The 13764-nt window shown below is 36.0% G+C and overlaps 1 protein-coding gene across 1 annotated transcript in view; it reads right to left on the bottom strand.

Annotated features, from left to right (window-relative positions):
• The window catches only part of LOC311280577 (zona pellucida sperm-binding protein 3-like), a 213791-nt gene that overhangs the window by 122103 nt on the left and 77924 nt on the right, over positions 1–13764 (bottom strand). The window lies entirely within an intron of this gene.

The raw sequence follows: 13764 nt of genomic DNA, 5'->3' as shown, positions 1-13764 counted from the left end.
TTTTACGAAACAAACACCATCACATTTTATTCAGACCATGTAAATATCTAGTTTATTTCTTGTTGATGAGCACAATAAAGCTGATCATCTTAATATCAGCTCTTTAAATCTGTGTCAGTGATTAACAATCCTAAATACAACAAATGTTTAAAAGGTTTAGTAGAATCATAAAATGGCTTCTAGAGCATTGCCACGTGAACTTTATTGTCTTCAAAAAAGAGATTCTGTGTTTGTTTTGAGTGGAGGTCTGAATCCAATAAGATTCAGTGTTTATTTGACATTTCCATTTAAAAATGAGGCAAGAGGACACCACAGAACGATCATTGAGGCCGAGCTGTTAGTTCATGAACCTCAAGATTAAAATCACTTCTCAAAAGTGTCTCGTAGGCCCACATGAGAGCGTCATTTAGCTCTTGCTGAACACTTACTGTACGACGTTAGTGGTTTTATTGCTCTGTTGAGGATTTGCACTAATGTAAATCACACTAATGTATCTCTGATAGTGGGTCAATATCAGATGAGCAAAACTGTGCTTTTAAATTAAATAAAATTAAATTTGCTGTGTTCAGAATGTACTAGTACTGCATGCTGTGGTGTGTACTATAATGCAATTATTAACATTTAAACTGTTTTATAAGCCAATGTTTGATTAAAAGATTTTTGCTGTTTTTAAAAGAAGTCTCTCCTGTTTTGGCATGGGTTTATACGTTACAAATCTGATGAAATGGCGTATGCTGCGTTCCCAGATTAATGTTATAAGCGTTTGAGACGCTCCACGCATGTAAACACTTCTAACAGCGCAACACTTCTCTATGAAACACAAAGCGCGTCAGACTTTATATGCGTTCCCAAATGCACATTATTTAAAACCCAAACGACAGCATTTACTGAGAAACATGTAACCTGCACACATGTAAACAATTAAACCCGCTGTGCATATATTTATTTAACTGAATCACAGACTTTGTGATTTCACAATAGCACAATGCTATATCATGATTTTTAAATGGTTTCAAATGGATTTGCAAACTTATAAAACACTTTAATGTTGCAGTTCATAGATGATCTGGGAATGCGCCACTTCTGTTATTTTACCGTTAAATCGGCACGACACAAGGTAAATTGTGACAGCTCTAATAGAAATCTTTTCATAAATGTGTTGTTCTGTAAATCTTGTCAGGTTTTTCCTGATTATAGGACAATGTTTGGTTTAAGTGAGGTAGATTCATTTTTTTTTTTTTTTTGCTATTCAAACTCTAATAATCAGTATTTCCATCATTGTTCCCTTAGAAAGATACTTAGTCAAATTGAAACAGTTCAAAATCACTTTTGCATCCGTAGTCTGATTTATTTATGAGTTAAAAAGGATGTTCGTCAAGAAGAATATGAATGTCCGGACTTAATTATCCACTGGGAATTGGTTGGATCATGAAAAGTGTCTTGTTACTTACTGGAATGGAGTCATTTAAAAGATGGAGCAAGTTTTTCATGCACACACAGCATTGTATTGAAATGAAGTCAGGAACGTATTAAAAAAGTAGGGCTTCAGTGTTTGCTTTAGTTTTACGGTGTCCTGCTCGTACCGTCATCATCATGCTAGTGGAAAAGGAAAGTGGGTTATTGCATTTTGATTGAAAGATGAAGGCATTTGTATGGCACTGAAGGGTCACTTTCAGTAAGACCACTGAACGGATATTCAAGCTAGATGTTAAATGTTTAATTTCATTGTAATATATTGAGTCCGTATCAGTGACATTCAGAGGATTGGACATCAGTTCAGAGGCTACGTGCTTTCATCAAAAACAATAAGAGAAGAAAGTCCAGGAAATACTGGACATATCTGGCAAATTGAGCAGATGGAAATGATTTTCAAAGTGAAATCATATTTTCAAGCTTGAATCACAAGTGCTTTGGATCGCTGACAAACACAAAATGCTTGACCACTGTGACCATGTTGTGTAAATGTTTATCTGAGTTAACATGTTAAAATGCTCAAGTTTTATTATGTCAGTAGGAAATTCCGAGATGTTTTGCTCAAAGGTAAACTTCCTGTTGGGTCACCAGGGACTGTTGGGTCACTTTCACTGCTCAGACTGGAAACTTCACACATACCATATGTGTTACCATGAATGACACTCCCTTTTTTTTTTTTTTTTGTGCCTTTTTTCCCCCATCACATGTTTTAGTAATCATCATAAATGAGGTATCATCCTAACTAGTGTTGTTTTTGGCAGCCTGTTTTAATTTTAGTTTTAGTCTAGTCTTTGTGTCAGGCTGTCATTTTAGTTTTTATTAGTTTTAGTCACATTCATACTCTTTTTAGTCTAGTCAAGTTTTAGTCGACGAAAACTGATGACATTTTAGTCTAGTTTTAGTCGACAAAAACTGATGACATTTTAGTCTAGTTTTAGTCATTGAAAATTGATGACATTTTAGTCTAGTTTTAGTCAATGAAAATTGTATTTTAGTCTCTTTTTAGTAATGCGATTATATTTAACCTTGTCAATATAGAATTTCAAACAAGGCTATCTTATTATAGGCTATTTAGTAGGCCTATATTTAGGGCTGTGATGGTGGCAGGTTTTTTTTTACCACCGCGGTAATGGACCAAATACCGGCGGTGGTTGGGGGGTTATTTAAAAAACAAAAAACAAAAAAACTCGTTTTATATTTCCACACAAAGACGCGTGATATAGCCTACACACTCTGCGCTTTGAGAGGGATGTGGGACACGAGCAGGAAAACACGAAGATATCGATCTCCATCGATCTCTTTATGATATCTTCGTGTTTTCTACTTGATGTAAATTGGTTTGAAGAGCGAATTTTATCCTCCACAAGGGCGAAATATTTAGGCTATGTTTGAGATCGCGCTGCCAGAGAAAGTGAAACTAAAAATCACCCGCGCGTGTGAAACGCGCTTTACAACTAAACACTAAAGTTGTAAAAACTAAACGTTTTTCTACTTTACCCCAGTAAAGAATACGAATATAATAGGCCTAATTAAAAGCGAACCAAGAAACGTTTATAATACCTTTAGAAAATGGGTGATCGAGACGTGACGTGAGTGAAGATTTGGGAAAAGAAACAATTGGATTCCATGCAGAGATGAGTCACGATTTTTGGATATTCGATTAGTTTATTTAATTATAGGATATCGAATAGGTTGTGCGATTATTCTCTAAAATAAAATCTCCATGTTCTGGCGCTGATGCGGTGACGCGTTCAGACGCTGCCAATAACATACAGCTGTCACAAAGAACCGGCAAATGTAATGATTATGAATGTGTCAAATATATCAATGAGACATTTTAATAGAATAACTAATGGAGTAATATATTGTTAAATTCGCTGATAATCGGGTGACCAGATCGCAATCCAGAATTTAAAGCCGACAAAGCTATGGGTTCACGCACAACTCTCTCATTCGTCGTGACGTTTTAACATTTCGTCTCGTCTCGTTTTGGTCAACGAAAATGAAGAGACATTTTAGCATAGTTTTTATTTTTTAAACCACATTTAGTCTCGTTTTTATTCGTCAACGATATTGCATTATACATGTATTTTAGTCATCGTCACATGACCATGCATTTACGTCTAGTCTCGTCTCGTTTTCGTCAGGTGATAACGGTTCGTTGACGACAATATTTCGTCATAATTTTCGTTGACGAAAGCAACACTAATCCTAACATATCCCTAATCCCCGGTGACTGTTTTTGGGATAGTGCCTAAAAAAGTCTTAAATTTTTCTGATATCAACGTCAAATTTGGAAAACAACTTGTTTAGACATATGTGACCCTGGACCACAAAAACAGTTCTAAGGGTAAATTTTTTCACAATTGAGATTTATACATCATCTGAAAGCTGAATAAATAAGCTCTCCATTGATGTATGGTTTGTTAGGATAGGACAATATTTGGCCGAGATACAACTATTGACCATCTGGAATCTGAGGGAGCAAAAAAATCAAAACATTGAGAAAATCTCCTTTAAAGTTGTTCATTTATGATCACGATTGTGCTGCATTCACTCACAGAAATACATGTTTTATATATTTACGGTAGGAAATTTACAAAATATCTTCACGGAACATGATCTTTAGTTAATATCCGAATGATTTTTGACATAAAAGAAAAATCGATAATTTTGACACACACAATTGTATTGTAGGCTATTGCCACAAATATACCCGTGCGACTCGTGACTGGTTTTGTGTTCCAGGGTTACAAATGGCTTTGATTTTAAAGCAATTTTAGAGGAAATACTATTTTGTCAAATATATTTTTTGTATAAAATGAAAACACTTTTAGTACAGTACATTTGTTTTACAGTAAACTATAACTTTTACACTTTGATTTTGCTTCAGCAATCATATGCTGAGTGACCAATCTTAGGTCTGTATTCCAAAGCATTCATGAATTACAACCATTTAATTTGGGATTTTCACATCTATGCTCAAAAAGGGGGGTGACAGTGACAGTTTACAAACCTGATCAAAGTTGCATGAAGCAGTTTAATATGAAACGCTGAATAATGGTTAATATATTGTTTTGTTTTTTTATTTAAATGCATTTGATTAAAAGATCTTGTGTCCGCGGTGAGAGTCGATGAGAGTCGACATGAGTGCTAGTGCTGCTAATAGAGGGAGTTTGTTGTTCTTGCATGAATATTTGTACATCAGTGATGAAACAATGGAGATGAAAAAGATAGACGATTAAACGGATGTAGTTCAGACTTAACAAAAGCTTCAGGACATTTCAAAGGAAAATGAACCCAAACACAGAAATTCTGTCATTCGCTTTTCGCTGGTGCTTTTGTTGTACGTTTTGTAATCGTTGTACAGCCTCTTATAAACATCTGCTTTTAATAAACGGAAAAGAGCGGAAGGTTCTGACTGATGTTTCTTTATGTGCTCCAGCAAACACTGTAAAATATATGATTTAATAAGTCATGGCAACGTTTGTTTTCCCATTTACTCAACAAAATAATTTAACCAATTTAACTTTTATGTTATGCGTGATTCAAGTAGGCAAAATAAAAAAACAAAACAAATCAAAAACTTGTACAACCAACTGGATTATACTTATTTGAGCTTTTTTAAGTTGATTTAGGGGAAAAAAATGTTTACAGTGTAAAGAAAAAAAGTCATACTGGTTTGAAATGATATGAGGGTGAGCAAATGATGACAGACTTTTTCTTTTCTTTTCTTTTTTCTCGGTGAAATGTAATTTTAAACGAATAATTATCAAGCAAAGACAGAAATAAAAACTCTCTAATGAGTCAATAATGAGCTCTGCACTGTTTCAGTTGATGTATAATGCAGCTGAGAAAAATCATTAAAACGTGTAATAAATGATGATTATTTGTTCTGTTCTGTTAATGAAAATTAATTGAGAACGACAAATAAAATGAGACAAACAAGGGAAAACTGCACACAATAGCTTAATCTTTATAATTGTGCTGATTTATAATATAGCTCTATTTATATTTCCGAACAGAATGGAACATTTTAATGTGTTTATTTGGTGTCTGGATTGTTCAGGGATATATTTTTAAAGTGTGGTTTTCAAATTGTCTTCAGCTGTGGAAAGTTTTAGGGAGCATCACGCCTTTCAAAACATGTCATGTTGAAATGTTAGACGTCCACACTTACCAAGGTTATTATCGTTAACTATATAGATATATTAAAACATTTTTTGGCTAAAACTTTAAAGGGGACATATCATGCCAAATGCACTTTTTTAGCCCTTAAATGCATTTTGTTGTATATTTGGAGTGTTTAGAAGTACAGAAAATATGAAATTATTTTCTTCAGGTGCTTCGTTGATATCTTTTATATTCTGTTTTGGTCATATTTTTCAACCTGTTCCGATTTTTCTGTTATCTATGACTTTTTTTGAACTATTACGTCACAGTATTTGCAGCGGAACTGCCAAATAAGTGCATTGACTTCCAGCCCAACACTTCGAGCAATCCGCCATTTCTATTTCTCGCTGCAATTTTGTAGTCCAAGCTAAAGGATGCAGAAGTTACGAGAGGGTAGGTTAAAATGTTCGGTTGTTGGATGTAGTAACCCACACGCTTCATTACACCGTCTAATGTAGATAAACTGCCGCGCTTGTGACAAGGGCGCATGTTTAACTGAAAGAACGAGCAGATAGAGAGACCCGGTCGCGCGCGCGCTCACTCTCTTCAGAGCCAGGCCAGAGGGCCAGGCGAAAGTGTAAACCATGGTGTAAACAAGACATCACCGTCTCCAAACTAGACGCTGTCTTGCTCTCTCTCCCTCGCACATATTAATCAAAATAAATCGACACGGTGGTAAAAGGTCGGAAGACCAAAGTTTCATGTGTAAATACAGTACACACCAGTGCGATACATCCATATGAAGACGTTGTTCTACAGGTTCGTCGTCTTCATTTTCATCTCGCTCCCGCTCCGACTCTGGCTCGAACATGTAAAGGCTGGCTGGACAAGTCTTCCGTTGTTGACATTTTGTTAATAACGTGTGAATAAAAAGTTTCTGTGCCGCTAGATAATCGTATCTCTGCTATCAAACTACAAAAATGGCCGACCGGGGTGGAGTTGAACCGAGTGTCACCTCTGCAACCTGGAGAGGGGGCGGGGTATGAAGTGTCTCAATTGTATTTAAAGAGACCGCACCAAAACGAGTTGCTCTCAGACGCACATCAGAAAAGGGGTAGAAAAGGGGCCTGTGGAGCTATAATAATGAAGAATTCACACCCAAGCATTGCAGTTCCGCTTTATATAGACTACTAATGTATGATTTATATGTAAAAAGGAACAATTTAAAAGCATGATATGAAGTATACTATCACTTAAAGTCCCCCTGCAATGAATAATTTATCCCTTAAAGTCCCACTGAAGTGCATTGAAACGCACAGCATTATTCAAAGTGTTGACATAATTTCCACTGAAACAGGAAATCGATCAGCTCCTCCCCTTTTTAAAAATAGCCAATAGCGTTTAGTTTATATCACAGCTCGGCCAGAGCCGTTGAGCTCCTTAAATCTGCAGTTTCCTTCTAATCTCCTCCATATCGCTTTAAAATACAGCATTCAGTGCAGAATTCAAATGGATCCGATACGTTTTCTGGTCTGATCACATGATCGGCTCTGTGTGTCGGGTCTCTGGACCGAAGCTGCGGCTGTTCACGTGAAACTAGCATGAAACCAGACTGCATTCGCCCCAATGGAAAGCATTTTTACGCCGTTTGAATCGTTCCCTGTCTCCTATATAGTGCAATATGTGCCATTCACCTGGTAGAAAATAGTAAATGTGTGAACAAGTGACCGATTTTAGTCTATTTATAATGTAGGGGGCGGGGCTTCAGATTCTAGAGAGCATTTGATTGGACAGAACATCTGATCAAGCTGATGTGCAGAGTGATGTCATCAAAATCATTGATCCATATTGGCAAAGTGAGAGTTTTAAATCTTCTAAATGCGAATTTTGTCATTGTTTTGGAGCACACTATCTTATAGATAACAGTAAGATTAACATATTCATAAAAAAAAAAAAAAAAAACCTTCAAGTTTGATTTCATAGGGACTTTAAAACTCCTCTTTGATAATCAAAATGTGAAAATAATTGATTAATGCCTTTAAAATAGCTTGAATGTAACTCGACACTCTTGCTTCATTTAGTATACTCCACTCAATCAAAACTGTAATATTCGCTACACAATAACAAGTGGAAATATTGGTTTAATTCAGCCATATATGTTTGAAGCATAAACCGATTCAGAAGAAGAAGAAGAAGAAGAGTGAATTATACAGGCTTGTCTTAAAGTCGATCTATCAGAATGGTAACGCATTTTATGTATCGCTCTCTACAAAGTCGGACACATAACGATAATTAATATGATTAGCCTTTTGCTTGACTATATTATCAAACATCTAATAATGTGTTAGTAGTGTTACACAAACCATGTTCCCGTTCGCCATCTCCTTCTAACAATCATATAATCATATATAAACACTTTGAACATCATAGAAAGTCACTGTGGAAAAGCCCCGCCCACACGCGACGGGATTGGTCACATGTTTGTGACGTCAGAAACACCAGCGATTTCAAACCGTGATTTTGAGACTGTCTTTGGTCCACTGCAGCTTTAAAGAGAAAATACTCAGCAATAACTTATGAATTTGCACATGGTTTGTCTGAAAGCATATTAAAAACACCACATAAATATATAAACATTAAAAACTTGATTTTCACCTGACTTTAACAAACAGGTGCCGTCCTGCAACAATGCTAATTCTTCATGACGACGCTCTGCTTTTCATAATCCATGGAAATGGAGGAAAAAATAAATAAAAATGCATACAGAATTGAAATATTGTCCAGACGAATGAAACAGTAAGTGTATCTGCTTTAGTTTTCTGAGACGTTCCCCATCACTCAAAGCCACAGAGTCACATTTAAAGTCCAGGAACATGTTTGAAATGCATTATATGGGTGTGACCGCTGAACGTGCTCATGTCTGGACGGCATGGAGTCTGATGTGAAGCTGCTTTCTTCAGCGTAATGATTTATGATGCCGTCTGTCTCTGGCTGAACTCCTGCTAACACAATAAGAGTCTGCCAGCTCTCCAGACCTCAGCACAATCAACCAAACCTCCAGGAGAAGTTTCCACAGCACACTCATGAACATCTCAAACTAACCAACTTATGCAACCCATTACCTTGTTTTTGTTACATGCTACCATGGTATTACTGTGGTGTATTTTTGAATTGTATTATTTTTGGCATGTAGTATGGTGATGCATAAGTAAACCTATGGTGTTTTTATTTTTATTTTATTATTTTTGGTGATGCATAAGTAAAACCTATGGTTCTAAAATCCTATGTTTTTCAAAACCACATATGATATATATAATATTTGTGGAAGAGTAGGATGGTAATACCATGTTAGTTTTTTTTTTTTTGGACAAGTAGCATTACATGCACTCACATTTGCAATGTAAAAAAGATTCATTCTAAGTTTTATCCGGGTTCGGTAGGGTTACGTTCTAACTAAAGCCCTATTCGGACGGGATTAACTTTACAAGGGTAGATGGAGTGATGTAATTTTACCACAGGACATCTGTAATATTAATGGCCAATTCGCACAGGATAAGAGATCTCAGTAAAACTAGCAGAAGTGGGAGGGGAAACTCGATTTGCGCATCGTTTATCACGTGTGCAAACACATATAACCTATATTTATATATATATAACAGTTATGTCCGGTCGAACGATGTATTAATTAACTTCAGATTGGATTGTGTTGGTAATAGGCACTAACGCTAAAAGATGTTTCGAGCCTCTAACAAGTTCTGTCGATCTTCTCTCTGATCTGATGGTGTGTGTGAAACACTTGAGTTTTGCCACAGACTCGTTCCAGCGTCTAGAACACAACTGATGCTTTATCAAGCGTCTCCATACTTGGCAAAACGCGGAAAACTACTTTTTTACTTTACTTTACCCAACCTCTCTATGTTAAACTAGTTAAACTTTACTAGGGTAAAGTAATAATTACCAGAGCTTCTCTGTGATTTTAGTCCCGTCCGAATGTGCATCTCAGTGATCATGACGGACAATGTCAGTAAAGATTACGGCGACTTCTACCTTCAGTAAAAAGGTCTGGAAAAATGACCTCAGGTAATGCTAATCCCGTGCGAATAGACCTGCTGTAAATATGTACGTAAATATTTCATAATTTCCTGTTTAAAATTAGTTTTCCGCATTTTTTCCAAGTATGGAGACGCTTGAAAAAGCATCAGTTGCGTTCTAGTCGCTGGAACGAGTCTGTGGCAAAACTCAAGTGTTTCACACACACCATTCAGATCAGAGAGAAGATCGACAGCACTTGTTAGAGGCACGAAACATCTTTTAGCGTTAGTGCCTATTACCAACACAATCCAATCTGAAGTTAATTAATACATCGTTCGACCGGACATAACTGTTTTATATATATAAATATAGGTTATATGTGTTTGCGCACGTGATATCAGGAAGCGGCGTAATACACACATGACGACAGGAGTGACAGCGGTGTGTAAATCGAGTTACTCTCCCACTTCTGCTAGTTCTGAGATATCTTATCCTGTGCGAATTGGCCATTAATATTACAGGCGTCCTGTGGTAAAATTACATTACACCATCTACCCTTGTAAAGTTAATCCTGTCCCAATAGGGCTTAAAGGGATAGTTCACCCAAAAATGAAAATTCTATCATCGTTTACTCACCCTCAAATTGTTCCAAACCTGTATGAGTTTCTTTGTTCTGCTGAACACAAAGGAAGATATTTGGAAGAATGTTTTAATCAAACAGATCTCGGTCCCCATTGACTACCATAGTAGGAAAAAAGATATACTATGGTAGTCAATGGGGACCGAGATCTGTTTGATTAAAACATTCTTCCAAATATCTTCCTTTGTGTTCAGCAGAACAAAGAAACTCATACAGGTTTGGAACAACTTGAGGGTGAGTAAACGATGATAGAATTTTCATTTTTGGGTGAACTATCCCTTTAAGACTGTGTAGTTGTTGTGGACATGGTAGTTCTTCATATAGTAATGGAGTCTCTTCTGTGTGTGTGAGTAGATCAGATGTTGTAATCAGTTTTCCTCTGCTGATTTGGTAATCTGCATATGGTCGTGTCCGGAAGAGATTGTAATGGTTGTAATGTCAATTCAGTTTACACAGACACACTCATCACACTCCGCTCACCGTTATGTAAGTGGACATAAACAAACTCTCTAATGTCATGATGGAAACTCGGCCAAAAATGAAGATTCTGTCATTATTTATTCATCCTAATGTCTTTCTAAACCTGTGTGCGGTTGTTTTTGCATATTTAAAGGAGTCCCATCATGCTATTTTCCATGATCCTCTTTCTTTAGTGTGTAATGTTGCTGTTTGATCATGAAAAAGCTCCAGTTCTTCTCTATATCAGTGTCAGTGTTCCTGAACTCCTGAAACGCCTCCATTGTAGTCTCGAGTTTCTTCCGGGAGCGAACACGTCACAATATTCCTCATTTAAATAATTCATACGCAGAATAAAGGGGCGGGGCCTGGTTGAGTTAGTTAGTAGTGTGTTAAACTGGCGGTTATGGTAAGGGGCGGGACATTTCCCAAACACACTCAAAGCGCTCGACCAATCACAACACACTGATCCGGCGACCAATCAGAGCACAGTGTGCCTTTCAGAAGGAGGGGCTTCATAGAGACAGGATCTAAACAGAGCGTTACTGACAGACTGGGAGGAGAGGAGCCGCAACAATGGAGAATATGAGGAAAATAATCAACATTCAAGCAGGAAAACCTGTTCTAGTAGAGACAAAAAACAACATCGAGACTTTGTAAAAGGGATTAATAGATCCTCTTTTAAGAATCATTTTATCACTCAAAGCATCATACGACTTCAGAAGGCTTGAAATATAGTGAACGACTTTTATGGTCCACTGTTATGATGCTTTTATGGTGTTTTTGTCCTATTTTGGGCTTTACAGTCATGATCACCGTGAACTTTCATATGAGAAAGAGCCACATGAACATTTTTCAACATTCTCTTTTGGTAAGAAAAAAGAAAGAAGAGTTATTTTATATGTTATGTTGTTCCTTAATCGTATTCTGTTGTGTTTTCTGTTTATAACATCACAGAAATATATAATGACATTATATTTCATTACAAATAATATTAAAATAATACAAATAATATTTAATGGCATTTTTTATTATTGTTAGATAAACTGTTCCTTGAAGTGCTTTTACTTCTTCAAATCATCATTACTGTTATTAGTAAAATTACACCTTCATTCTGCATTTTCCATCATTAATCATTATCATTGTTATCACTGTCAATCATTTAAATCGTTATGATCGGTATCAATCATTCAGACTTCAGGTAATGTTGATTAAAGTGAATTCTTTAAACATCAGCGCCACCTGCTGGATGACATCAAGTGTTGTAAGTAACAGTCCATAGATCTTCTGTCTGAGCATTAGTTACTTTAATGTGGTACTTTAATGATTGTTAATTTTTATTTATTGATTTATTTATTTACTTACCTTCCTCTGCCTGCCTCTGTAAGAAAACCCTAACCTTTCTTTTGTTTCTCTCAAAAGCTCGATTATAAAAGACATCATCACATTAAATAGACATTTCTTCTTTTTTACTTATTTATTCTCTCTCTCTTGTTGTTTTGTTTGACATGTTCATTCCTCTAATGAGCTGATTATGTGTGTTTTGGCTGTTAGTTTTCATGTCTTGTTTCGTCAGGTTTTCCTGTATTTTTCTGGATATAATTAAACCCGACGGACTGAGATGAATCTGTTGCATCAGCACATGAAACTGACAGCTTTAATGAATCATCCGTATGCATGAACCTAGAGATGGACACATTCAGAGTTTCTTTTTTCAGTACTATTTCTAGCAGAAGTTTCACGACTACAACTGACGAATTTTTTTTGCAATATGGCAAATCAACCACTGTCATCATTATCATCAAACTGATGATATGAGAGGGTTTTAGTTTATTCAAGCTAAACGGGGAAGGATAACAGATGGTTTTAGATGTTGTTTTATGCACAGAAACTTGCTGACCGGATTTGCTCGGAGTTTGACGGTCTGTATTGGTAAAGTTTGGACTCATTTAACATACGAGCTGTCAGCACAGATGCATCCTGGGAGGTTTGGAAATTATGTTAATCTAAATGATCTATAATGCATGTGGACAGTGATATCATGTCATTTGAGTGACAGCTCAAATTGATCCAGATGCCACTGTTGTGTATAAAAAGAGCTTGTTAAAAAGATAAACATCACATTCATACGAGCTCATAATGAGGATATCAGGTTAATATTTCATCCAGCCGAGGTCTGAAATCATCACCGACTCCATCAGACGCCGCTGATGTAGACATAATCATCTGTGCATCGTTTCTGGATTGGGAAATAGATGACAGAGAAATTGAAGGATATTAGCTATTAAAATTTTAATAGTAAATGGCATTTTTCAGGTTACTACAGAAACAGCATCATTCAACTCTCATTTTGAAAAATAAACACGGTTCTCTTAAATACTATATAGACCACAAACTGAGCTTCCACTTTCTACAGATTTTCTATTATTTCCAGCCCGATTCATTTTACACCATGAATACAGACAGGCTTTACAAATAAAGTCCATCAAAACCTTGTAAGGCAAAATAACTAAATAAAAGTTACACATTTTCGGTCTACGTTTTACTAGAAAATACTATTTCAGTCTTTCTATTCAAAAATTTCACATTTGGCTGTGTTAAAAAAATGTTAAAGTAAATGAAAATAAGAAATCTTTCTTTGGAAACTGGCGAAAATGAAATTATTGTATGAAATTATAGATGTTTTTTTCACTTAACACTGATTTTAAGTAACAAAAGTGTTATGTTTTTAGTTTTAGTTGTCTAAAATAACCCTGGTTGGTGCTGCACAGAAATGCTACTGCTGTTTAATGTTTAAAAATGATGCTCACTGCCTTCGATTCATTGACCAGCAGAGTTTAATTTTTTTGATTCGTCTCCACAGGCGCCCTTTTGCATTTTTTTAGGCCCATTTCAAAGAAACATTTGGAGAATAAACTCTTTGCGCCCTCTTGTGGTCTCAGGAGACAAGCCAAAAGATTTTTCCCCCTCACTGAAATTATGGCTTTTAAATTCTAATACAATTCAAATATTAATAATATTTAAGTATAAAATTCGAATTAAGTTTTTCA

Source organism: Rutilus rutilus, assembly GCF_951802725.1.
Source record: "Rutilus rutilus genome assembly, chromosome: 21".
Lineage (NCBI taxonomy): Eukaryota > Metazoa > Chordata > Actinopteri > Cypriniformes > Leuciscidae > Rutilus > Rutilus rutilus.
This window is presented reverse-complemented; position numbering and strand designations above follow the sequence as displayed.